Genomic DNA, 17,748 nt, shown 5'->3' with positions numbered 1-17,748 from the left:
AATCCTAAGTAACACACACAAAATGCTGAGGAACTCAGCAGGTCAGGTAGCATCTATTGAGAGGAATACAGAGTTGATGTTTCAGGCTGAGACCCTTCATCAGAGTCCTGCCTGACCTGCTGAGTTCCTCCAGCATTTTGTGCGTGTTATTCTACAACTATATTGGAGTTTCAGCACGTGTAAATGAACATGGGAAGTTAGACTTCATTAAAGATAAGATTCCCTGGTAATATGCATATTTTGTTATGTTGACACTTCAGACATGCACTGGTGCAGTCAGTGAATAACATAAGCCTTAGCTTAGCTCTGATGGCTCTTTTATTGAATGCCCTTCCAATATACAGCATATCGAGGAACCTTCCAATATACAACATGTCGAGGAACCAACTAGAGAGCAGGCTATTCTGGACTGGGTTTTGAGCAATGAGGAAGGGTTAATTAGCAATCTTGTCGTGAGAGGCCCCTTGGGTAAGAGTGACCATAATATGGCGGAATTCTTCATTAAGATGGAGAGTGACATAGTTAATTCAGAAACAAAGGTTCTGAACTTAAGGAGAGGTAACTTTGAAGGTATGAGACGTGAATTAGCTAAGATAGACTGGCAAATGACACTTAAAGGATTGACGGTGGATATGCAATGGCAAACATTTAAAGGTTGCATGGATGAACTACAACAATTGTTCATCCCAGTTTGGCAAAAGAATAAATCAAGGAAGGTAGTGCACCTGTGGTTGACAAGAGAAATTAGGGATAGTATCAATTCCAAAGAAGAAGCATATAAATTAGCCAGAGAAAGTGGCTCACCTGAGGACTGGGAGAAATTCAGAGTTCAGCAGAGGAGGACAAAGGGCTTAATTAAGAAGGGGAAAAAAGATTATGAGAGAAAACTGGCAGGGAACATAAAAACGGACTGTAAAAGCTTTTATAGATATGTAAAAAGGAAAAGACTGGTAAAGACAAATGTAGGTCCCCTGCAGACAGAAACAGGTGAATTGATTATGGGGAGCAAGGACATGGCAGACCAATTGAATAATTACTTTGGTTCTGTCTTCACTAAGGAGGACATAAAGAATCTTCCAGAAATAGTAGGGGACAGAGGGTCCACTGAGATGGAGGAACTGAGCGAAATACATGTTAGTAGGGAAGTGGTGTTAGGTAAATTGAAGGGATTGAAGGCAGATAAATCCCCAGGGCCAGATGGTCTGCATCCTAGAGTGCTTAAGGAAGTAGCCCAAGAAATAGTGGATGCATTAGTGATAATTTTTCAAAACTCGTTAGATTCTGGACTAGTTCCTGAGGATTGGAGGGTGGCTAATGTAACTCCACTTTTTAAAAAAGGAGGGAGAGAGAAACCGGGGAATTATAGACCGGTTAGCCTAACGTCGGTGGTGGGGAAACTGCTGGAGTCAGTTATCAAGGATGTGATAACAGCACATTTGGAAAGCGGTGAAATGATCGGACAAAGTCAGCATGGATTTGTGAAAGGAAAATCATGTCTGACGAATCTCATAGAATTTTTTGAGGATGTAACTAGTAGAGTGAATAGGGGAGAAACAGTGGATGTGGTATATTTGGATTTTCAAAAGGCTTTTGACAAGGTCCCATACAGGAGATTAGTGTGCAAACTTAAAGCACACGGTATTGGGGGTAAGGTATTGGTGTGGATGGAGAATTGGTTAGCAGACAGGAAGCAAAGAGTGGGAATAAACGGGACCTTTTCAGAATGGCAGGCGGTGACTAGTGGGTTACCGCAAGGCTCAGTGCTGGGACCCCAGTTATTTACAATATATATTAATGACTTGGATGAGGGAATTAAATGCAGCATCTCCAAGTTTGCGGATGACACGAAGCTGGGCGGCAGTGTTAGCTGTGAGGAGGATGCTAAGAGGATGCAGGGTGACTTGGATAGGTTGGGTGAGTGGGCAAATTCATGGCAGATGCATTTTAATGTGGATAAATGTGAAGTTATCCACTTTGGTGGCAAAAATAGGAAAACAGATTGTTATCTGAATGGTGGCCGATTAGGAAAAGGGGAGGTGCAATGAGACCTGGGTGTCATTATACACCAGTCATTGAAAGTGGGCATGCAGGTACAGCAGGCGGTGAAAAAGGCGAATGGTATGCTGGCATTTATAGCGAGAGGATTCGAGTACAGGAGCAGGGAGGTACTACTGCAGTTGTACAAGGCCTTGATGAGACCACACCTGGAGTATTGTGTGCAGTTTTGGTCCCCTAATCTGAGGAAAGACATCCTTGCCATAGAGGGAGTACAAAGAAGGTTCACCAGATTGATTCCTGGGATGGCAGGACTTTCATATGAAGAAAAACTGGATGAACTGGGCTTGTACTCGTTGGAATTTAGAAGATTGAGGGGGGATCTAATTGAAACGTATAAGATCCTAAAGGGATTGGACAGGCTAGATGCAGGAAGATTGTTCCCGATGTTGGGGAAGTCCAGAACGAGGGGCCACAGTTTGAGGATAGAGGGGAAGCCTTTTAGGACCGAGATTAGGAAAAACTTCTTCACACAGAGAGTGGTGAATCTGTGGAATTCTCTGCCACAGGAAACAGTTGAGGCCAGTTCATTGGCTATATTTAAGAGGGAGTTAGACATGGCCCTTGTGGCTACGGGGGTCAGGGGGTATGGAGGGAAGGCTGGGGCGGGGTTCTGAGTTGGATGATCAGCCATGATCATAATAAATGGCGGTGCAGGCTCAAAGGGCTGAATGGCCTACTCCTGCACCTATTTTCTATGTTTCTATGTTTCTATATTGCTGAGGCTCGCACATGAAATCTTGTGCAGGCATTCAAATCTCTCGTTCCAGGAAGTGGGACACATCACAGAGTCAGGGCCACTATAGGGGATAGGACATAATAGCAAAGTCTGCAAAACTGCTTGTGAAAATAAACATGAGTTTGCATTACTTCATTGATTTTATAACTATCAAATCAACAAAGCCAGCAAACATTCCTGTAAAATGATCATCTAAATTTAACAGTCTAGTAAAAATTAGACATTGATTCAAAAACCACATTTTGGTAAAATTTTAGCTTCTGAATAGACATAATGTGCTGCACTTCATCAAAAACAACTTGTTTATGGGAGTAAATGGCCCATGTTGTTTTCCCAGGTAAGGGACTTGTTGAATGCAAGCATAGTGGCCAAACCGTCAAGATGATTGAGGATGCCCTTATACATATAATTTAAACATGCCCACACATGCATTCTCCCACATCCACATTTCTTTCCCTCTCAAAAATGTCCATAATGATTACTGCGCTCTTCCTGAGAAATTCAACCTAAAATTAATCCAATTGTAGTTCAACTACTAAAATGAAATGTCTTTTTCTTGAAATTCTAAGCCTGATTTGTAATCTCTAAATTAGGAATGCATTGTAGGCATAAACCTGAATGTGAATCTGGAAGAGTATTCATGATTACCTTTTTTTCTTTGTGCTCCACCATTAGCAGGTGGGATCAAAATCAAGGCCGAATGTTGGATTGAGCCTTGATATTTTGGAATAACTGCAAACTGACTTAGCGGTAGGATTAGCACCTTGGAACCAAAATCTTCTCAAAGCCCAACTTCATGGGTTTGAGTACAAAATTGTAGCCAATATTCCTCGGACAGCTGAGAAGAATTTCTCCACTGCTGAATATGCTCTCTTTCCGACGAGATATTTAAAAGAAGAGTCTGCCTTCCCTTTTTGGAGTGATCTGAGACGGCTGGGTTTATGTCGGGGATTTTCTCCCTAACACTTAGCTGCTCCACAGAAATAGATCAATGGTCATTATTAAACTGCTGTTTGCTGGTACCTCATTGTACTTGTTAATGCTATACTTTCCATGTTTGGTAATTAGCCCTTCAAGCCATCTTAAACTGCATTTAAATATAAGTTGTTAGTTTTTTTCTTTACATCAAATGTTTTCAAATGTTTTTATTGTGAGGCAATATCAGCTTAACCACAACCAACAATGTCCTAAAGTACAATGCTTCTTTTTTCTTTTCTTTCTTATAATGACATAATGAAAGTCAAATGAATGTATGTACAGTATAGTAAACAAGCAAAAGAGCAAAGGAAACCCTACCACCCCATCTCCTTTCCCCCTCCCAGCCCTCCCCTCCCCTCACCCCTCCCATATGTGCTGTTTAGGTCCTACCGCCCCCCCTGCCCCACACTTAGTTCATGGAATGTACACAATTATTTTAGAAATCATATTTCCAGACAAATCTGAAGTTCACATTTAGTTTCTATGTTTGAGATTTTCAAGCTTTCTGATTAATCTTTCCTTCAACATGCAGAGGAAAAGATTTATCTCTCTAGGAAAAGGATGATATAGCAAAAGTATAGCCTATGCTAAGGTTATAAATATAGGGAACACTCAGCAGATTAGGCAGCTTTAATTGAAATGTAATTCAATTAATATCTTGGATCGAAGAGCCTTCATCTTCCATCTGTAATATTAACTCTTGTTTCCCTTTCCACTGATGCTGTCTCACCTGTTGAGTCTTCTTAGTATTTTCTGTTTTATTCCAGATTTCCAACATATGTCACTTTTATTTTTGATTTTCCTTCCACTAAGGTGTACAGAACTACCATCTAGGTGGAAGGTACTGACCTGTGGGTTCACCTTCAGATGCAGCAGAACACACCATAATTTCCTAGGCTTCACCCATGGGTGCACATTATTAGGTAACTTAGTAAAGTTTATTTTATTTTCACATTCTAAACCATTACTAAAGCAATCTTCACTGAAGCTATATATATTCCTGTTCCGCTTAAATGCTTTCCTATTTTCAGATGATCATTTATTTCATTTTCCCCTGTCACATTAAATTATATTCAGACATTTCTAAAAATATAGCAATAATTTTTCAAAATTCTGATTTTAGCTATAATGAAATTGCTGTTTAACTGAGCTATAGACCATAAGATATAGGAGCATAAGCAGGCCATTCGACCCACCATTCAGTCATGGGCTGATCTAATTCTTCCAGTCATTCCCACTCCCCTGCCTTCTCCCCTTACCCTTTGATGCCCTGGCTAATCAAGAACCTATCTATCTCTGCCTTAAATACACCCAATGACTTGGCCTCCACAGCCGCTTGTGGTCACAAACTCCACAGATTTACCACCCTCTGACTAAAGTAATTTCTCCAAAGGCATATGAGGAGAAAGGATTTGTTTCATAAAATATACCTCACAATATCACTCATCTAACAGTGCATGAAGAGTCAAAATGCTGAGGGGCAACATGCATTTTTGACTCAGTAAGCAATTCATTTGTGGCACAGAAGATAGTAAACACTTTATACTCACCCTTAAGGCCATTGAATCTGCTGTGTTCTAGCTGTGCACAGGGGACTTGGGTTTACATTAGTTCCAGCTGGGAAACAGATATACAATAGGACCAAGACCACGTGGGCCTGGATTAGTGGCCTGACAAAGCAGATAGAGATATGTGATGATCTCATCACTGTGATTCAGTTGTGACAACCTTCTCATAAAAGAACGGTAGTTAGGAATGTTTGCACTAAAGACCAACTCTTCATACTCTTCTCACTTGTTCCAAAATTCCTTTGAGTAGTCTAAGGGTGGCCTGAAAATTTTTAAGAATATACCGTATATAAAATAAAATTACATGCATCAACCTGCTATGTCCTGGCTGAATTTTTGAACCTTAATCTACAAAAGGAGAAAATAATTATGTTCAAAACTAGTTTTGTGGCTTAAAAGGAGGCTTAGTTTTTGATATTCATTTGCATGAATACTTCTCATTGCTTAACCAGTTCAGAATCAGAATCAGAATCAGATTTACTATCACCCACGTCTTGAAATTTGTGGGTTCAATGTCCAATCAGGAGTCAGATGGCAGAGGGAAAGAATCTGTTCTTGAGTCATTGAGTGTGTGTGTGTTCAGGCTTCTGTACCTCCTTCCACAAGACTATAAGATATAGGAATGGAATAGACCATTCAGCCCATCTAGTCTGCTCCACCATTCCAACATGGCTGATCCTGGTTCCCACTCAACCCCATACACCTGCCTTCTCACCATATCCTTTGATGCCCTGACCAATCAGGAAATTATCAACTTCCACCTTAAATATACGTGCGGACTTGGCCTCCACTGCAGTCTGTGGCAGAGCATTCCACAGGTTTACTACTCTCTGGTTAAAAAAATTCCTCCTTACCTCTGTTCTAAAGGGTCACCCCTCAATTTTGAGGCTGTGCACTCTAGTTCTGGATACCCCCACCATAGGAAACATCCTCTCCACATCCAGCCTATCTAGTCCTTTCAATGTTAGGTAGATTTCTATGAGATCCAGCGCGCCACCCCCCCCCACGTTCTTCTAAATTCCAGTGAGTGCAGGCCCAAAGCTGCCAAACACTCCTCATACATTAACCCCTTCATTCCAGAAATCATCCTTGTGAACCTTCTCCAATGACAACTCAGCATTCCTAACGGTAGCAAAGAAAACAAGGCACGACATGTGTGATGGAAGCTGGCTTGCTCACGATATGCACATGGACCTTTAAAATTATTCATCCAGCTACCACTCATCAAACTTCGCCATAAATAACTTGGTGACTTTCATGTTAACTTTCTTCTCGAATGACTTACTTACTTTACTTTATGTACTTTAATAATAAGTTTACTTTGAACGTTGAATTTTCTAGATGTCTAGACAGTGTATCTCAGCAGATTAATATAGAGTGAGCAAGTGTCAGTCAAAACTTTCCTGACCTGCATCAATGCTAAGAAATATGTTTGTAACATTTATTGGGCGATGATGGAAAACATCAACTCATTTATCAAGGCTGATTGACTTCAGTCATCCTTGTGGAGAACTGTTAACTCAGCACAGATCAGGGAATTAAACCCAAGCACCTTCTAGTTTACATTCCTCAGATTTGCACTGAATAGTTCATTACCAACTGAGCCATGAAAGAAGCTTGTCTACTTTTTAAACTAATGTCTTCCTGTACGCACTAACCATGATTGATTGCTATGTGACTCCTTGCTCAAGAGGGCAGTGTTCACTACAATTTCTCTAATAGACTACAACGTAGGCATGTGTTCTGTGACAGTGCTGTGAATGGATTTAATGAAAGTTGCAATCATGCTGTGTGAGCTCTTTGCCTGACTCTGTGTTGATTTTTTTTCTCTCTGAGAGATGTTTTATTGTCCTAATGTCTGTTCACATTTTCCACTCTGCAGATTGGCTTTGTTGAACATTACACACAACTGCTTCACTATAATGCCATTGCTTGAGCATCAAATTCTTGCTAAAACCTGATATTTGTAACTATTGTCAACCACAGATTCTACAACAGCAGTATTTTATGCTGATTGTCTTTCATTCTTACAGAATATGATGCCACAATGATGCAGCGTCAAGTTCCCCACTGTCTGTTTTGGCATAGCACAGATTCATTCAATGTATCAACACTTGTTCAAGGATCTATTGAGAAATTATATACTGGTACGATGTCAGTAACTGAGCTAGATTGCATACAGCACTTCTGAGATTGGTTATCAGATTTTAATCAGATAACAAAGCCTCTTACTTTAAATGCATCTGATTTTTATATTTAAATCTTAGAATGTAGCAGAACATAATAGGGCACTCAGCTCATCCTGTCAATGCAAAGTTTTTGAAAGCTTTATCCAAATTCTGACTCCTCTCTTGTGCTTTTCCACTTCCTCTTTGCCCTGCCTTCTCCCTTGGTGCTTTACTGTCACTTAATGCACAGTAAAACAAAGAATTACACACTTAACAACAGGAATTCTGCAGTTGCTGGAAATTCAAGCAACACAGCTTGGTATGGAGGCTCCAAAGCACAGGATTGTAAGAGGGTTACAATGCAGAGGGTTGTAGAGTCAGCTAGCTCCATCTCAGGCACCACCCTTCTGTCTTCAAGAGGGCGGCAGCCATCATTAAGGCCTCCCAACAGGGAAGAAGTACAGGAGCCTGAAGACCCACACTCAGTGATTTAGGAACAGCCTCTCTCCTTCTGTCATCAGAATTCTGAATGGTCCTTAAAGCCTTGATGCTACCTCATTATTTCATTCTTTTATACTATTTATTTTGTAATTTGTAGTAACTTTATGTCTTTGCATTGTACTGCTTCTACAAATTGACAAATTTCATGTCCTGTGAGTCAGTGAGAATAAACCTGATTTCAATTCTGATTGAGATTCTGGTTGGAGAACTTGAGACAGTGATGTAGTTTAGCACCAGAAAAAGTCAATTTTGCAATCAGGTCAAGGTTTGATTGTTGATGAGGGGTTCCAAAGAGATCCTTATAATGAGTAAATCGAAAACCTGAAGTAGTCAGTGCAGTTATTGTCCTGGTGAAGCAGTTCTCCATTAAGACACGTTGAAGTGGGCATACAAACACAATGTGAAAGTCTGCCACGGTCCCGGCATACATCAATGAAACATGCAAGCCTGCCATTGAAATGTGTCAGAAGCTAATGAATATCTCTGCTTTAAGATGCCCTCTATATACAGTGAAGTCAGACCACTGTGGAGACCCAATGGAACCTGGCACAGCTTGAAGAATTAACTCTCACTGGCTAATCTCACAAGCTGTACATGGAAATTCAGCACATGCACCTTGTTTCATTTATTAATAGATTAGGAATGCATTAATGTAACAGCTTACTCCCCCCTGGACTCCATGTGGTGTCCAAGTTCCAGTCTTGTTGATATTGCCTTGCATTACCCTGGAGAATCACCCTGTAGACTTCGCACAAGTTTAGCCAAAGACGCCACTGATTTCAAAGTTCAAAGTTCAAAGTAAACTTGTTACCAAAGTATGTATATATCGTACCATATACTACCTTGAGATTCATTTCCTAACAGGCACTTACAAGGAAAAAAGAAATACAATACAGTTTTCCAAAATAATATACATAAACAAAGTCTGACAAGCAACCATTGTGCAAAAGACAAACTGCGAAATTAAAAACAAAAATGACGACATGATTAGGAAGGGTCTTTGAAAGTGAGTCTGTATATTATAGAATAGTTTCAGAATAGTGGGGATTGAAGTTACCCACACTACTTCAGGACCCTGATGGTTGTAAGATAATAATTGTTCCTGAACAGAGGTGTGGGACCTAAGATTTCTGTGCCTCCTGCTAGATGGTGGTAGTAAGAAGGCAGCATGGCTTGGATGGTGGGACTCTTTGATAATGGATGCTGTTTTCTTGTGGCAATGCTCCATAGTAGATAATGGACTGGGCATTATCCACCACTTTCTGTCATCTTGAGCACTAGTATTTTCATACCAGGTTGCGATCAACCACTCCACTACGCATCCATAGAAGTCTGTCAAGGTTTTTGGTGACAGGCAGGATCTACACAATCTTTGGGATGACACTTACGTGTTGGTCCCAGGACAGATTCTACAATATATTGATGGCAAGGAACTTAGTGTTACTGACACTCTCCACCTCGGTCCTCTAATGGGGACCTCCAGCTTCTTCCTCTGTAGTTGATAACCAGTTCTTAGGTTTTGCTAGCTTTGAGTGAGAGGTTGTTGTTGTTCAATTGAGACTGTAGGACTAAGGATTGAGAAATAGAATGGAAGATAATCTCTATATCGTCATTAATTTAATGCAGTTGTCTCTTTACTGGCCAGTGTGTGTTTACTGATGGATTCATTATGGAGAGAGGGCATTGATGTCAATGATCAAATCCCACTTCTGGACAGCTCTTGCTGCTATTCTTTAAAGGGCCTGGAAAATCAAATAAATATGCTCCATTTCAAATTCCATTGTAAATTAATCCAAAAGTTTGATAAAATTAGGAAAATTAAAATAATGAGTCTCTACAAAGGATAGGAGGAGAGACTGTCTCGATGTAGATTAATTAACAGAAGGCAGCCAAAAATAGTTTGCTTAATTTCTCAGAAATAGCTTTGATATTTGACACAACCAGTATAGACAGAGGCATTATTTGTAAAGCTCGTTCCATCAACAGTCCCCTAGTGGAACTCATTTTTCACTAATGATAAAAGGCTTCTTTTGGCATAAAGCCCTGACTGGAAAATCTTCCCCAACAGCGTCAAGTGGGTAGACTGCTAATTCTGGTTTAAATCAATGATAAGGGGCAGACAGATGGTCTTACAGAATGGTGCATCCAGTCTACAGCTTGCATATGGTGGCATTCCAGTGCAACAGAAGAGAAGGCCTGTTTATGTAAGATGCTGGCAAGCATCGGTATAAAGGTCTTAGCCAAGTCTGTCTTTGTTTCTGGATACTGTCTCTTGATAGGGCCAGGCATTTTATTCTCTTTACTTGAAGAAAAGACTTCTCTTCAGGTGTGCCTTGACTAGGGTGGTGTAATTTCTAAAGAACCCAGAATTCGTGAGCTCACTGACTAAGATAAGAAAGCTGAGAGACATATTTTCCCAATCAGAATGTTACAGGATTAATATGATTGCGAAGCAGCTTCTGTAGATAAGGTTGTGGTCGTCAAATATTTAGATTTTACAGTTCAAATTGATTATTTCTGTAGAGTGTCAGTATTATCATTTTTATTTTTTTTAAATTGTGCAGTCATTTTAATCTGTGAAATGGATAAAGTCAGGACTGCGCAAACCTTAGTCACCTCATCAAATTGTCCCATTATCATTTAACTGGATTGCAGGAAGTAACCCTGAGAGTTTGCTTAGTACAAACTCTCATTGATAATGTCTCAGAGACCATAGAACTACAGACTCCAGTTATTTTCATCAGAAATCTGAAAGTGCAGCCTAAAGTCTGGCTGGGTAGTGAATATATTGCTTCCATTCTTGGGTGTGGGCAGAGACCTTGTCACCCACTTCTCCAACTCCAGCTGCTGCTTGCACAGACCATGGCAGGATGGATATTGGCCTGATATTGGAACGAGGGTTGCCAAGCTGACAGAACGGGGATGGAATTTCAGGAGAACTGGCTCTGATGCCCACATTGGGATCCAGGTCTGATTTGTCTTCTTTTCAGATATCAACACTTTTGTTTAATGGGTCACCAATTCTTATTACGAACATTCTGGATTATATGTCTTTTTCTTGTGTGAAGCGAGGCACTGACCCCATGACCCAGGAGCTGGTATCCAGCATTCAGGTGGTATTAATGCTCATAACATACCTGGAACCAGGCATGAATCATTAAATTGTAATTTTCGTAGAGTCCAGGATCTAGAATTCATTGAATGCTATTCTGACATTTCAGTCCCAGTTAATGCTGATGAGATATCTGTGTACTAGATCATGGTTAATGCTGATGAGATATCTGTGGCCTGGATTATGTGGCTTATGGAACGAACTGGTGAGTAAAGTAGTTTTTAAATGATTGCAAGCTCATTGCAACACTCCTCTATCAGGATTTTGCTCCTCTGTTACCTCACACACATTTACATCGCATTTTTTCCTAGTCTTTCACTATTTTAATGCGGAGCCACACAGGACTGAAAATACAGCAAGAGAGGATGGCAGACTTGCACAATCTCACTGATATTTGTGAGTGCATAATTAGTACCCAATCTCTTAAGTACGTGCCAAATAAAGGAAGACCTGTATTTATTTAGTGTTTTGCACTTTCTCACCATGTTCCAAATGTTTTACTCCAGACAAAGCACCTCAGAAGTGTGGCCACAAGGAAACATGGCAGCTTATTCGCACTCAACAAATGCTCACAAACCACAAAGGGGTAATAACCAGGGATGTCACACTGAAGGAAAATAATGAGCGAGGCTCCCAGGGAGAACTCTCCAAATCTGCAAGTAGCACCATGGAAGTTTTGACATTTACCTGAGCGAACATTCAGGACCATGACTTAACACTGCTTCTGAAAGGTAACACCATCTGTCATTGCTTCACTCTCGCAGTGTTGCACCAGAACTGTCAGCCTAGATTATGTGCTCAAATGTCTGGAATGAAGACCGAACACCTGACTCTCTTATTCAGATAATAATGCTTATACCTGGATATATTCTATCAGATTAATCAAGGCATGTTTTAAGATTAACAAAGGTGCTTGTGAAAAGTGAAGCAACTGGTCTGTAAGGACTTGATGTCAAGACTAATAGTGCATTAAGCTGAAACAAAAGCAGCTCATAGACAGCCGGAAGCCTTTTGAATGTAGGAAGTGCAGAGAAGTTTATGTAAAGGCTGTACAACAGGTTTCACAAACTCACCAAATGAATACTGAATACAAAGTTCCATTAAAATGTAAAGAATACACTGTGCCTTTGGCAACAAAATATATTTTTTCCTATAAACAGACTAAGGGAGACATGATACAAGTAAGATCAAGATAGGATGATATCTTTACAATAGGCTACAAGAGGACATAGCTGCATAATGCACAACTCTGGAGCTAGAATAATAGAGTAGCAGTTAGCCGTTCAGTCCATCTGGACCATTGCTCAATAACTAGATCTGCCATCTCACTCTCTGTTTCACACAGATTGTAAAATATACAGTGAAGCAAGTCATCAGCTAAGACGTTGTGCATGTCCTTTTCTTAAGCTGTGACACCCAGTTTAGTACTAACCAGTTTTAACTATTGAGCCTGAGCTCTAACACACAGTCATTTGCCATTATACCCTATGGCTCAGAGTTTGCTTCATCATGATAGTACGGAACACCTTTGCGTGCTATATTACCTGCATATCGTTGCTGCTGTTACACTGCATGCTGCTTGCAGTCTGCTTCAAACTATACCGTATTTTCTTTTGCTTAAAGTTAATAGAAATAAAAACTATGATGAACTACGTTAGCTAACCTGTTTTATGTTACAGTGTTCAGTCAGAAGAGGCTCCTTATGAAAGTTTGCACAGAAGAGCTAGATTAAAAAAAAAGTCATTTTAGAATCTGTACAGTGATGACTAGATCAACACTGACTGGCCAGCTCTAGTTATTTTAAAGAGAATGGCACCTGCTTCCTGAACTACGTAATTCAAGTAGTAAATGTTGAGCATAAGCTACAAGCTGTGGTGTCCACTAGCTTGCTTCAAGGAACAGTTCAGTGTGAATCATATTAACAATATGATGAGAATCACATAGAAACCAGATAGTAGCAAAGGCAATATGTTGTTCCTTAAGAAAATTTGGAAACTAGCTGAGTTTCTACAGCAATCTGAAATTTTCATGATATGTCCAAGTTTATTTTTCTTAAATTGGGGAGGTCAATTCATGTTCTCTAAACTACCAGCTCAGTAGTAGTATGGTCACTCAAGTTGGGCATGATGTTCTCCTAAGAGATTGTCTACTGCTGGGCCCTCAGGTGGCTGTGATCCACATATTTTGATGCTGTGTAGGCAAGAGTAAGTGGTGACTGGAGTTAGTATTTGGGTCTTTTGGTTGTTCATTCTTTCCTTTTGCAGCTGCTGCTTGTGCTCTGTGCGCAGCAGAGGTCGCTCACATGCAACACAACTCCCTCCTGAGCAGATTTCCGCTAGGTGTATCTACTGCGTGCAATGCCTTTCCAGTTTTCCGATGTAATGTTACATTTCTTCAGGCTGATTTTGATGTTTTATTTTGAAGAAGTTCCTTTGCTCACCAAGGGCTCACTGACCTTCTTTCAACTGGGTGTAAAGGATCTGTTCGGGGGGACATGTTACACAGCTAGCAGTGATAGAACACAAGTAAATAGGAGCAGGAGCAGACCACTTGGCTCTTCAAACATTCCCCACCCGTGGTTATAACTGTAGCTGACCTCTGCCAAGACTCATCTCTTCTTCTGTGCCATTTCCATTTAGCCCTCAATTCCCTGATCAAACAAAAGTGCACTTACTTCCTTGTCAAATACACACAGTGTTCTAGCAATGTTTTAAGCTGTCTCATTTTGGGATTCGCTGGTGCTAATCTCACCTCTGAGTCATAAGGGTCCAGCTCTAGAGTTTGGCTGACACTTCACTTCTCTACTGAGTAGCTGCTTTAAATTCATAGCTGATTTTGTTTTTTGGATGAGATGTTTAATAGAAACCTTTTTGATACACTCAAACCATAGGATTATTTCAAACAAGGAGCTAAAACATATTCCTTGGTAACCCAATAAACATTTATTCCCCAATAACACCAACTAACATCTGAAAGATAAATTGCCTGGTCATCATGATTTGCTACTTGTGGGGAACCTGCATGCAAATTGTCACTGCAATTCTTACACTGTACCAATCAATGCCCCATAAAGATCTTCAATGGTTCCAATAGCCTACAGATGATAAAGGCATTATATAAATGAAAGGTTTTCTTTAAACGGTTTGTGCCTGATGATTGACCATAAGAATGCTTTATAAAACAAACATATGTTGAAACTGTCATTTTTGTTAAAATTACAGTTAAGGTTTGAAAGTGTTTCAGTAGAATGTGATTCCCATTTAATACTAAACTATAAAGAATTTATTTTCTAGTTTCCATATATACCCATGTTTGCTATTTTCAGTGTCCTTGCACAGTTTCCTTTTCCTCCCTATCCCTGTGGAATTATTCTATTTCAATAAATGAATAATAATGCAAATGTCACAAGTATTTGTCAAAAATGTCAGTCCCACAAATAGCAAGGTCACAAATGAAGGATTGTACAAGCAAGAAAATGCAGAAGATAACTAAAAGTCAGCTGGAATATAAAATTAATACAAAAATATAAGGAAGTTATAAATTCAACCTAAACAAATAAATGTTAAGGGATTTTTCCAAAATAGCATGAAACTCATCTTTTGGAAAGTAAAGAAAATAATGATTTTTAACCTTGCTCTATCCCCCTGTCAAAATCCATTTCACCCTCAAGCAAACAAGTAGCTGTGCGGGTGGCTCGGGAGATTTGCAAATATTTTAAATTTTGCCCTTTTTTTTTAAACATTTGAAAGGAATGTGTCATTTTTTTAACTGGGAAACTGCAGGGCAGTAAGGGATTGCAGCCCCAGCAGCTGTTATCTCAATGTTGTGACGCTTCTACTGTCTGCTTTGTCATCCCAAAATAAAACAATTGCATAGAACAATTGACTGGGGAAAGCTCAGATGATCCTTCCTCCCTGCCCCATGCTGTCGTGACATACTCTGCATCAGGACAAGAGAGCTCCTGCACACTAACTCTGATGGGGGCTGTGGTGAGAAGCTAACCAGCAGATCAAAATTTCAAGGTCATGCAGGGAAAAAACTAACCTGGAAAATTGTGCTCATATGCAGAGAAACAAGGTGGATCATGCTTTGGTAGTGCCATATCTGTTGCAATTTTCACTCTCAGGACCAAACCTGCTCTCAGGCGCACCGTGTTGTGGTCATTAGCATTTGCCTCACCATCCTGCAACTGGATACAAACAATGATATTTTTCTATAGAAGAATATTAACTTTCCTTTTTCAATGTGTAGTTAGTGCATGCAAGTCCACTCTAATAAAGCTCACATAATGCATCACTTAATTTTTTCCATAGTCCTCATTGATATCACATTTAAGTTCATGCTTTACCAAAATATGAGATGCAGCTATGTAAACAAGTATAAGTAGCTAAAACTTTGACAATGCTCAACATTCCCAGGACCCAACTGTGAACTTTTTCCAAATATTGTACAGGGTTTCCTGAATGTCGATAACAAATGTCAAGTATGAAATCAAATGTCACTTTTCACCTTATAAATATCAGTCCTGTTCCCAGATTGTTTTGGTTATAGTTCAGAGTTTTAGTTTAGTTTAAGTAAAACTTTAAGTTAAGCTTTTAGTGGATTACCAGCCACTGAAACCAGAAAGTCAAGTATAACAATGCTTTATGTTAGTCCTGCTTACATTGCAGACCAGTGTTTCTTCAAAGACAATGCTTGGAGTCATTTGAGCTTTACAACCTCAGCAACATCATAATAACTTTCAGATTTGTTCTTCCAAAAACCTTTGCTCAGGCTATTAAAGAATACAGATCTTGACAGAAGTTCCTGTGGGACATCACGGATAGCCAGTCTCCAACATGGATAACTACTCTATGTCTGTGGGTGTAGAGCTGATTTCAGGCCCACCCCGTGTGGTTGACATGTAACTGTCTCCTCAGTTCAGGAGCAATTAGGCATAGACATTGATGCTGATGTTCATATTTCCCGGATGAATAAAGTTTGCAAAAAGACAATAACGAACCCCTGCAGCAGTCAAGACGCACAGCTAAACTGTAAAGCAAATACAGACTGTGTTTAGCATGAAATGCCTCATATGTACAGGAATTGAAGCTTGTGCCAGGAATGACTGCTGATTGCTGCTTAAGTATACTGTTTGCATGGAGCGACGAAGCTCCACAATACTTTGGTGGATGGTATCTTCTCAAAGCAGCCAAACGATTGTCAGTGACAAAGCTTTGATGAGAACTTTCAGTGGCAGTTGGAAGCCTTTCAGCTAAAATTAATCTGGTTTATTAAAACAGCATTGTGCCCCACTCCAATTTCAAACCTGATGAAAACATAGTCGTTTTCTGACACAGAAAACATAATGCGTCATGTACATTAGAATCACACACTTTCAGTGCCCTGCATGATAACCCACTTCAGCTGAAAGTAATTTCCTACATGATGTGAAAACTGCATTTTCTCTTAACAGTAGTAGCTCTTAAAGTTATGGTTCCCAACAGGAACTGTTACTTCAGGTGGTGAGGCCTAATAAAGGCAGATTTGCTTTGAATCAGTAAGCAATGGGAAGGGTAAGGATACATCTCCATCATTGTCATTTCAGAGGGTCTGCACAGGGTAATGATAAGAGTGGTTGACCCTGTATCTCAAAGGAAGAAGAAAGACTTAGCTGTATCTGGAAGATATTAGACCACTGGTAATGATTGAAAGTGGACTATCAAATAGTGAATCATGTAGAGATGGACTCTTTAACTAATTCTCCTGAAACTTATCTGCATGCTTTGCCCCTGAGCATAATACTAGCAGCAAACTTGGAATAATAGCAGAATCTGCTCAGCAAATTTTGCATGTCAGAGGCATATATGGAATGAGAAATAAGTTCATCTTTCAGATGGATAAGTTTTTGTCAGAACTGATCGAACATTTCTATGAAAGGCCATAGGCCTGAAATGTTAATTCAAAGTTTTAAAGATTTCAAAAGGTACATTTAATGTCAGAGAAATGTATACAATATACATCCTGAAATTCTAATTCTGTTTCTTTCTCATCAGATGCTGCCTGAATTGCTGAGTATTTGCATCATCTTCTGTTTTTTTTTCTATTTCCACTACCTGCTGTATTTTGTGAACAATGAGGCCCCAGCTGTGATCCCTGCAGTACCCACAAGTAATGTTTGAAAATAATCCTTTTATTCCCACTCCTTAAGCCTTTTATTCCCAATATTCATAAATATATTATTCCTTACCCTGTGCATTCTACTTTTTTTAATTAATCTCTTGTGTGGCACATGATCAAAACCTTTCTGAAAGGTCAAGTCACCACATCTACAGCTTTTCCTTCATTTACTTTATTTATTGAGATTCAGTGTGGAATAGGTTCTTCCAGCCCTTTGATTTGCATGGCCCAGCAATCTTCTGATTTAATCCTATCCTAACCACAGGACAATTCACAATGACCAATTAACCTGTCTTTGGGCTGTGGGAGGCAACCAGAGTATGCTGAGAAAGCCCACGAGGTCACAGGGAGAACGTAGAAAATCCTTATAGGCAATGGTAGGAATTGAACCCAGGTTGCCGGCACTGTAAAGCGTTATGCTAACCACTATGCTACCATGCTGTCCCTTTTATCTATTTCCTTAGTTAT

The sequence above is a fragment of the Mobula birostris genome, chromosome 9 (genome assembly GCF_030028105.1).
Source record: "Mobula birostris isolate sMobBir1 chromosome 9, sMobBir1.hap1, whole genome shotgun sequence".
Classification (NCBI taxonomy): Eukaryota; Metazoa; Chordata; class Chondrichthyes; order Myliobatiformes; family Myliobatidae; genus Mobula; species Mobula birostris.
This window is presented reverse-complemented; position numbering follows the sequence as displayed.